Source organism: Arachis hypogaea, chromosome 7, assembly GCF_003086295.3.
Source record: "Arachis hypogaea cultivar Tifrunner chromosome 7, arahy.Tifrunner.gnm2.J5K5, whole genome shotgun sequence".
In the NCBI taxonomy this organism is placed as follows: Eukaryota; Viridiplantae; Streptophyta; class Magnoliopsida; order Fabales; family Fabaceae; genus Arachis; species Arachis hypogaea.
In genome coordinates this window covers 33,261,692-33,272,509 of record NC_092042.1, presented here as the reverse complement: position 1 = coordinate 33,272,509, position 10,818 = coordinate 33,261,692, and the positions used below count along the sequence as shown (strand labels likewise).

The 10,818-nt window shown below is 40.4% G+C and overlaps 1 non-coding gene across 1 annotated transcript; it reads left to right on the top strand.

Annotated features, from left to right (window-relative positions):
• Positions 1-6,179: 6,179 nt before the first annotated feature.
• Positions 6,180-6,287, top strand: LOC112704841 (small nucleolar RNA R71). The gene has a single exon (XR_003155442.1). It is a non-coding gene; the product is annotated as a small nucleolar RNA R71 (small nucleolar RNA).
• Positions 6,288-10,818: the final 4,531 nt, after the last annotated feature.

Sequence of the window (10,818 nt, the reverse complement as noted above, 5' to 3'; positions counted from 1 at the left end):
ATCATAACTTCGCACAACTAACCAGCAAGTGCACTGGGTCGTCCAAGAAATAAACCTTACGCGAGTAAGGGTCGATCCCACGGAGATTATTGGTATGAAGCAAGCTATGGTCACCTTGTAAATCTCAGTCAGGCAGATTCAAATGGTTATGGAGAATAACATAGAATATAAAATAAGGATAGAGATACTTATGTAATTCATTGGTGAGAAATTCAGATAAGCGAATGGAGATGCTTTGTCCCTTCCGTCTCTCTGCCTTCCTACTGTCTTCATCCAATCATTCTTACTCCTTTCCATGGCAAGCTGTATGTTGGGCATCACCATTGTCAGTGGCTACAATCCCGTCCTCTCAGTGAAAATGTTCAACGCACCCTATCACGGCACGGCTAATCATCTGTCGGTTCTCAATCAGGTTGGAGTAGAATCCATTGATTCTTTTGCGTCTGTCACTAACGCCCAGCCTTCAGGAGTTTGAAGCTCGTCACAGTCATTCAATCATTGAATCCTACTCAGAATACCACAGAAGGTTTAGACCTTCCGGATTCTCTTGAATGCCGCCATCAATTCTAGCTTATACCACGACGATTCCGATTAAGGAATCCAAGAGATAAACATTCAAGCCTTGTTTGCTTGTAGAACGGGAGTGGTTGTCAGGCACGCGTTTATAAGCGAGAATGATGATGAGCGTCACATAATCATCACATTCATCAAGTTCTTAAGTGTGAATGAATATCTTGGAATAAGAACAAGCTGAATTGAATAGAAGAACAATAGTAATTGCATTAATACTCGAGGTACAGTAGAGCTCTACACCTTAATCTATGGTGTGTAGAAACTCCACCGTTGAAAATACATAAGAACAAGGTCTAGGCATGGCCGAATGGCCAGCCTCCCAATGATCTAAGAACTAGACATCCAAAGATGATCCTAAGATCGAAAATGATCCAAAGATCTCCAAAATACAATAGTAAAAGGTCCTATTTGTAGAGAACTAGTAGCCTAGGGTTTACAGAAATGAGTAAATGACATAAAAATCCACTTCCGGGCCCATTTGGTGTGTGCTTGAGCTGAGCATTGAAGCATTTTCGTGTAGAGACTTTTCTTGGAGTTAAACGCCAGCTCTTGTGCCAGTTTGGGCGTTTAACTCCCATTCTTGTGCCAGTTCCAGCGTTTAACGCCGGGCATTTTTGAGCTGATTTGGAATGCCGGTTTGGTCCATCAAATCTCAGGCGAAGTATGGACTATTATACATTGCTGGAAAGCCCAGAATGTCTACTTTCCAACGCCGTTAAGAGCGCGCCAATTGGGCTTTTGTAGCTCCAGAAAATCTACTTCGAGTGCAGGGAGGTCAGAATGCAACAGCATCTGCAGTCCTTTTTAGCCTCTAAATCAGATTTTTGCACAGGTCCCTCAATTTCAGCCAGAAAATATCTGAAATCATAGAAAAACACACAAACTCCTAGTAAAGTCCAGAAAGGTGAATTTTAACTAAAAACTAATAAAAATATAATAAAAACTAACTAAAACATACTAAAAACATACTAAAAACAATGCCAAAAAGCATACAAATTATCCGCTCATCACAACACCAAACTTAAATTGTTGCTTGTCCTCAAGCAACTGAAAATCAAATAAGATAAAGAGAAGAGAATATGCAATGAATTCCAAAAACATCTATGAAGATCAGTATTAATTAGATGAGCGCGGCTTTTAGCTTTTTGCCTCTGAACAGTTTTGGCATCTCACTCTATCCTTTGAAATTCAGAATGATTGGCTTCTATAGGAACTCAGAATCCAGATAGTGTTATTGATTCTCCTAGTTAAGTATGATGATTCTTGAACACAGCTACTTTATGAGTCTTGGCCATGGCCCAAAGCACTCTGTCTTCCAGTATTACCACCGGATACATACATGCCACAGACATATAATTGGGTGAACCTTTTCAGATTGTTACTCAGCTTTGCTAGAGTCCCCAATTAGAGGTGTCCAGGGTTCTTAAGCACACTCTTTTTGTCTTGGATCACAACTTTATTTCTTTCTTTTTCTTTCTTTTTCTCTTTCTCTTTTTTTTTTCTTTTTCGTTTTTTTTTTTGTATTCACTGCTTTTTCTTGCTTCAAGAATCATTTTTATGATTTTTTAGATCCTCAGTAACATGTCTCCTTTTCATCATTCTTTCAAGAGCCAACATTCATGAACAACAAATTCAAAAGACATATGCACTGTTTAAGCATACATTCAGAAAACAAAAGTGTTGCCACCACATCAAAATAATTAATCTGTTATAAAATTCAAAATTCATGCAATTCTTCTCTTTTTCAATTAAGAACATTTTTCATTCAAGAAAGGTGATTGATTCATAGGACATTCATAACTTTAAGGCATATACACTAAGACACTAATGATCATAAGACACAAACATAGAATAACATAAGCTTGAAAATTCGAAAAACAGGAAAATAAAGAACAAGGAAATTAAAGAACGGGTCCACCTTAGTGATGGCGGCTTGTTCTTCCTCTTGAAGATCTTATGGAGTGCTTGAGCTCCTCAATGTCTCTTCCTTGCCTTTGTTGCTCCTCTCTCATGATTCTTTGATCTTCTCTAATTTCATGGAGGAGGATGGAATGTTCTTGGTGCTCCACCCTTAGTTATCCCATGTTGGAACTTAATTCTCCTAGGGAGGTGTTGATTTGCTCCCAATAGTTTTGTAGAGGAACGTGCATCCCTTGAGGCATCTCAGGGATTTCATGATGAGTGGGATCTCTTGTTTGCTCCATCCTTTTCTTAGTGATGGGCTTGTTCTCATCAATGGGGATGTCTCCCTCTATGTCAACTCCAACTGAATAACAGAGGTGACAAATGAGATGAGAAAAGGCTAACCTTGCCAAGGTAGAGGACTTGTCCGCCACCTTATAAAGTTCTTGGGCTATAACCTCATGAACTTCTACTTCTTCTCCAATCATGATACTATGGATCATGATGGCCCGGTCTAGAGTAATTTCAGACCGGTTGCTAGTGGGAATGATTGAGCATTGGATAAACTCCAACCATCCCCTAGCTACGGGCTTGAGGTCATGCCTTCTCAATTGAACCGGCTTTCCTCTTGAATCTCTCTTCCATTGGGCGCCCTCTTCACAGATGTCTATGAGGACTTGGTCTAACCTTTGATCAAAGTTGACCCTTCTAGTCTAAGGGTGTTCATCTCCTTGCATCATGGGCAAGTTGAATGCCAACCTTACATTTTCCAGACTAAAATCTAAGTATTTCCCCCGAACCATTGTAAGCCAATTCTTTGGGTCCGGGTTCACACTTTGATCATGGTTCTTGGTGATCCATGCATTGGCATAGAACTCTTGAACCATTAAGATTCCGACTTGTTGAATGGGGTTGGTATGAACTTCCCAACATCTTCTTCAAATCTCATGTCGAATCTCCAGATATTCACTCTTTTTGAGTTTGAAAGGGACCTCAGGGATCACCTTCTTCAAGGCCACAACTTCATAGAAGTGGTCTTGATGCACCCTTGAGATGAATCTATCCATCTCCCATGACTCGGAGGTGGAAGCTTTTGCCTTCCCTTTCCTCTTTCTAGAGGTTTCTCCGGCCTTGGATGCCATAAATGGTTATGGAAAAACAAAAAGCAATGCTTTTACCACACCAAACTTAAAAGGTCTGCTCGTCCTCGAGCAAAAGAAGAAAGAAGAGAGTAGAAGAAAAAGAAATAGAGGAGATGGAGATGGCTTTGTGGTTCGGCCAAAGGGGGAGAAGTAATGTTTAGGTTGTGTGAAAATGAAGGAGTGAAGATGGATTTATATAGGGGTGGAGAGAGGGGTAGGGTTCGGTTATGGGAGGGAAAGTGGTTTAAATTTGAATGGTGAGGTAGGTGGGATTTTATGAAGGATGGATGTGAGTGGTGAAGAGAAAGATGGGATTTGATAGGTGAAGGGTTTTTGGGGAAGAGGTGTTGAGGTGATTGGTGAATGGGTGAAGAAGAGAGAGAGTGGTGGGGTAGGTGGGGATCCTGTGGGGTCCACAGATTCTGAGGTGTCAAGGAAAAGTCATCCCTGCACCAAGTGGCGAGCAAAATTGCTCTCTGTGCCAATTCTGGCGTTAAACGCCGGGCTGGTGCCCATTTCTGGCGTTTAACACCAACTTCTTGCCCTTTCCTGGCATTTAATGCCAGTCTGATGCCCCTTTCTGGTGTTAAACGCCCAGAATGGTGCCAGACTGGGCGTTAAACGCCCATTTGCTGTCCTTACTGGCGTTTAAACGCCAGCAGGTTCTTTCTCCAGGGTGTGCTATTTTTCTTTCTGTTTTTCATTCTGTTTTTGCTTTTTCAACTGATTTGTGACTTCTCATGATCATTAACCTACAGAAAACATAAAATAACAAAGGAAAATAGATTAAATATAACATTGGGTTGCCTCCCAACAAGCGCTTCTTTAATGTCAGTAGCTTGACAGTGGGCTCTCATGGAGCCTCACAGATACTCAGAGCAATGTTGGAACCTCTCCAACACCAAACTTAGAGTTTGAATGTGGGGGTTCAACACCAAACTTAGAATTTGGTTGTGGCCTCCCAACACCAAACTTAGAGTTTGACTGTGGGGGCTCTGTTTGACTCTGTTTTGAGAGAAGCTCTTCATGCTTTCTCTCCATGGTGACAGAGGCATATCCTTGAGCCTTAAACACAAAGGGTTCTTCATTCACTTGAATGATCAATTCTCCTCTGTCCATATCAATCACAGCCTTTGTTGTGGCTAGGAAGGGTCTGCCAAGGATGATGGATTCATCCATGCACTTCCCAGTCTCTAGGACTATGAAATCAGCAGGGATGTAATGGTCTTCAATCTTTACCAAAACATCCTCTACAAGTCCATAAGCTTATTTTCTTGAGTTATCTGCCATCTCTAGTGAGATTCTTGCAGCTTGTACCTCAAAGATCCCTAGCTTCTCCATTACAGAGAGAGGCATGAGGTTTACACTTGACCCTAAGTCACACAGAGCCTTCTTAAAGGTCATGGTGCCTATGGTACAAGGTATTGAAAACTTCCCAGGATCTTGTCTCTTTTGAGGTAATCTCTGCCTAGTCAAGTCATCCAGTTCTTTGGTGAGCAAAGGAGGTTCGTTCTCCCAAGTCTCATTACCAAATAACTTGTCATTTAGCTTCATGATTGCTCCAAGGTATTTAGCAACTTGCTCTTCAGTGACATACTCATCCTCTTCAGAGGAAGAATACTCATCAGAGCTCATGAATGGCAGAAGTAAATCCATTGGAATCTCTATGGTCTCAGTGTGAGCCTCAGATTCCCATGGTTCCTCATTAGGGAACTCATTGGAGGCCAGTGGACGTCCATTGAGGTCTTCCTCAGTGGCGCTCACTGCCTCTTCATCCTCTCCAAGTTTGGCCATGTTGATCATGTTAATGGCCTTGCATTCTCCTTTTGGATCCTCTTCTGTATTGCTTGGAAGAGTACTAGGAGGAAGTTCAGTAATTTTTTTGCTCAGCTGTCCCACTTGTGCCTCCAAGTTTCTAATGGAGGACCTTGTTTCAGTCATGAAATTTTGAGTGGTTTTGATTAGATCAGAGACCATGGTTGCTAAGTCAGAGTGGTTCTGCTTAGAATTCTCCGTCTGTTGCTAAGAAAATGATGGAAAAGGCTTGCCATTGCTAAACCTGTTTCTTCCACCATTATTGTTGTTGAAACCTTGTTGAGGTCTCTGTTGATCCTTCCATGAGAGATTTGGATGATTTCTCCATGAAGAATTATAGGCGTTTCCATAGGGTTCTCCCATGTAATTCACCACTTCCATTGAAAGGTTCTCAGGATCATAAGCTTCTTCTTCAGATGAAGCATCCTTAGTACTGCCTGGTGCAGCTTGCATTCCAGACAGACTTTGAGAAATCAAATTGACTTGCTAAGTCAATATCCTGTTCTGAGCCAATATGGCATTTAGAGTATCAATCTCAAGAACTCCTTTCTTCTGATTAGTCCCATTGTTCACAGGATTCCTTTCAGAAGTGTACATGAATTGGTTATTTGCAACCATTTCAATTAGTTCTTGAGCTTCTGTAGGCGTCTTCTTCTGATGAAGAGATCCTCTAGCAGAGCTATCCAAAGACATCTTGGACAGTTCAGACAGACCATCATAGAAAATACCTATGATGCTCCATTCAGAAAGCATATCAGAGGGACACTTTCTGATCAATTGTTTGTATCTTTCCCAAGCTTCATAGAGGTATTCTCCTTCCTTCTGTCTGAAGGTTTGGACTTCCACTCTAAGCTTACTCAATTTTTGAGGTGGAAAGAACTTTGCCAAGAAGGCATTGACTAGCTTTTCCCAAGAGTTCAGGCTTTCTTTAGGTTGTGAGTCCAACCATATCCTAGCTCTGTCTCTTACAGCAAAAGGGAATAGCATAAGTCTGTAGACCTCAGGGTCAACCCCATTAGTCTTGACAGTGTCACAGATTTGCAAGAATTCTACTAAAAACTGATGAGAATCTTCCAATGGAAGTCCATGGAACTTGCAATTCTGTTGCATTAGAGAAACTAATTGAGGCTTAAGCTTAAAGTTGTTTGCTCCAATGGCAGGGATAGAGATACTTCTCCCATAGATGTCGGGAGTAGGTGTAGTAAAGTCACCCAGCACCTTCCTTGCATTGTTGGCATTGTTGTTGTTTACGACTGCCATGGGTTCTTCTTCTTTGAAGAGTTCTGTTAGGTCCTCTACAGAGAGTTGTGCCTTAGCTTCTCTTAGCTTTCGCTTCAAGGTCCTTTCAGGTTCAGGGTCAGCCTCAACAAGAATGCTTTTTTCTTTGCTCCTGCTCATATGAAAGAGAAGAGAACAAGAAAATATGGAATCCTCTATGTCACAGTATAGAGATTCCTTGAGGTGTCAGAGGAAAAGAAAAATAGAAGGAAGAAGTAGAAGAATTCGAACTTATCAAGATAGATGGAGTTCGAATTGTTCATTGAAGAATAGTGTTAGTCCATAAATAGAAGGATGTGAGAAGAGGGGAAGAAATTTTCGAAAATTAATTAAAAACATTTTAAAAACATTTTGAAAAATTGATTGATAATTTTCGAAAACTAAAAGTTGGAAAGAAATCAAGTGATTTTTGAAAAAGATTTTGAAATTAGAAATCAAAAAGATATGATTAAAAACTATTTTGAAAAAGATGTGATTAAAAAGATATGATTGAAAAGTTATGATTTGAAAAACAATTTAAAAAGATTTGATTTTAAAAATTAATGACTTGGCTAACAAGAAAAGATATGATTCAAACATTAAGCCTTTCTCAACAGAAAAGGCAACATACTTGAAATGTTGAATCAAATCATTGATTGATAGCAAGTATTTTTGAAAATGGAAAGAAATTGATTTTGAAAAAGATTTGATTGAAAAGATTTGATTGAAAAGATTTGATTTGAAAAAGATTTGATTTTGAAAAATGTTGAAAAATTGAAAATAATTTGAATTGAAAACAGAATCTTCCCTCTTGTGCCATCCTGGCGTTAAACGCCCAGAATGGTATCCATTCTGGCGTTTAAAGCCCAAAGCACTACCCTTTTGGGCGTTAAACGCCCAGCCAGGTACCCTGGCTGGCGTTTAAACGCCAGTTTGCCTTCCTCACTGGGCGTTTTGAACACCCAGCTTTTTCTGTGTAATTCCTCTGCTGTATGTTCTGAATCTTCAATTCTCTGTATTATTGACTTGAAAAGACACAAATTAAAAATATTTTTAGATTTTTAATAATGAGGAATAATCAAAATGCAACTAAAATCAAATAACAATGCATGCAAGACACTAAACTTAGCAGTTTGTATACTACTGACACTAACAAAATGAGAATGCATATGAGAAACAACAAAACACTCAAGACAAGAGAATTTTAAAGATCAGAGCAATGAAATCATCAAGAACACCTTGAAGATCACTTAAGACACATGAATGAATGCAAGAAGAACAGAAACATGCAATTGACACCAAACTTAACATGAGACACTAGACTCAACAAGAAACATGAAATATTTTTGGTTTTTATAATTTTGTAATTTTTTTGGATTTTTCGAAAATTAAGTGGAAGAAGAAAATAAAGATATCAAAATTCTTAATGAGAATTCCAGGAATCATGCAATGTTAGTCTAAAGCTTTAGTCTAAAGAAATTAGACATGGCTAGCCAAGCTTCAGCAGGACATTGCATTCAAGAGCTAAATTGATGAGAATCAATCAGCTTTGGTGATGATAAGAACATCACCTTGAAACACTAGAATTCAATCTTAAGAACTCTGAAAAATACCTAATCTAAACCGTCAGTTGTCCAAACTCAACAATCTCCGGCAACGGTGCCAAAAACTTGGTGCACAAAATTGTGATCATCAATGGCGCCGTCAACATGGTACGCTCAATTGCAATTTTAACTCTTTATCACAACTTCGCACAACTAACCAGCAAGTGCACTGGGTCGTCCAAGTAATAAACCTTACGCGAGTAAGGGTCGATCCCACGGAGATTGTTGGTATGAAGCAAGCTATGGTCACCTTGTAAATCTCAGTCAGGCAGATTCAAATGGTTATGGAGAATAACATAGAATATAAAATAAGGATAGAGATACTTATGTAATTCATTGGTGAGAAATTCAGATAAGCGAATGGAGATGCTTTGTCCATTCCGTCTCTCTGCTTTCCTACTGTCTTCATCCTATCCTTCTTACTCCTTTCCATGGCAAGCTGTATGTTGGGCATCACCATTGTCAGTGGCTACAATCCCGTCCTCTCAGTGAAAATGTTCAACGCACCCTGTCACGACACGGCTAATCATCTGTCGGTTCTCAATCAGGTTGGAGTAGAATCCATTGATTCTTTTGCGTCTGTCACTAACGCCCAGCCTTCAGGAGTTTGAAGCTTTTCACAGTCATTCAATCATTGAATCCTACTCAGAATACCACAGACAAGGTTTAGACCTTCCGGATTCTCTTGAATGCCGCCATCAATTCTAGCTTATACCACGACGATTCCGATTAAGGAATCCAAGAGATAAACATTCAAGCCTTGTTTGCTTGTAGAACGGGAGTGGTTGTCAGGGACGCGTTCATAAGGGAGAATGATGATGAGCGTCACATAATCATCACATTCATCAAGTTCTTGAGTGCGAATGAATATCTTGGAATAAGAACAAGCTGAATTGAATAGAAGAATAATAGTAATTGCATTAATACTCGAGGTACAGTAGAGCTCCACACCTTAATCTATGGTGTGTAGAAACTCCACCATTGAAAATACATAAGAACAAGGTCTAGGCATGGCCGAATGGCCAGCCTCCCAATGATCTAAGAACTAGACGTCCAAAGACGATCCTAAGATTGAAAATGGTCCAAAGATCTTCAAAATACAATAGTAAAAGGTCCTATTTGTAGAGAACTGGTAGCCTAGGGTTTACAGAAATGAGTAAATAACATAAAAATCCACTTCCGGGCCCACTTGGTGTGTGCTTGGGCTGAGTATTGAAGCATTTTCGTGTAGAGACTTTTCTTGGAGTTAAACGCCAGCTCTTGTGCCAATTTGGGCGTTTAACTCCCATTCTTGTGCCAGTTCCGGCGTTTAACGCCGAGCAGTTTTGAGCTGATTTGGAACGCCGGTTTGGTCCATCAAATCTCGGACAAAATATGAACTATTATATATTGCTGGAAAGCCCAGAATGTCTACTTTCCAACGCCCTTGAGAGCCCGCCAATTGTGCTTCTGTAGCTCTAGAAAATCCACTTCGAGTGCAGGGAGGTCAGAATCCAACAGCATCTGCAGTCCTTTTCAGCCTCTGAATTAGATTTTTGCTCAGGTCCCTCAATTTCAGCCAGAAAATACCTGAAATCACAGAAAAATACACAAACTTCTAGTAAAGTCCAGAAAAGAGAATTTTAACTAAAAACTAATAAAAATATAATAAAAACTAACTAAAACATACTAAAAACATACTAAAAACAATGCCAAAAAGCGTACAAATTATCCGCTCATCAGGGAGTCCTTGTCTTTGTTAGGTTGAGAAGTATTGTCTAGTGTAACCTCCACGTTCTTATGTGGTGTTCTGTTCTCCACATCAGAGTTGTGGTCGTTGTCCAGGTTCTCCGCCATGATGGTGGGATGACTTCTTCGATCCCCAGCAAAAGCGCCAATGTTCCGAGGGTCACCTGAAACTATAGGTCGATCTCGGTCGAGATCTTCTGTGCTGGTCGGCGTTGCTGTGTCCGACTTGATGATGGTGGCCGGAGCCGCCGTGTCTGACTTATTGGACTTGGTGGCGGTGCTGATCCTTCGTCACCGGAGGGTGGTCTAGTGTATTTATAATGGTTTGGAATGACCTTCCTGGAGATAAGATAGTTATCTTATCTTATCTTATCTTTGAGTGGGGTTATCTTATCTTCAAGGAAACTGCCCTTTTTTCCTTAGGCTTGGGCTGCTTTTGGGTTTGGGTCGTGCTCCTCTGTTTGGGCCCTTTTTTGGGCTTTCCTGGTGATTTGGCCGAGCTCTTTGAGAAGAGGTCGGATGGTCCTATCCTGAAGAGGTCGGTCAACTTGTCGTAAACATCCCGGGTCGAACAGCTCGACCTAGGGTATGAACAGTGCCCTTGCTCGAGCTCGGTCTTTCTTTTGAAGTCGAGTTTTTTTTTATTTCTTTTGGGGAAGCCGGACTCGAGTATTTTTTTTTGTTGGGTCTGTTTGTGGAACATCCTTTAAGTTGCTTTAAATGTGTGACATTCTTGTAGTGCGCGTTTTACATTTTCTTGGGAACGTGCGAGGGTTTTAAAAACCCATTAACTCCTC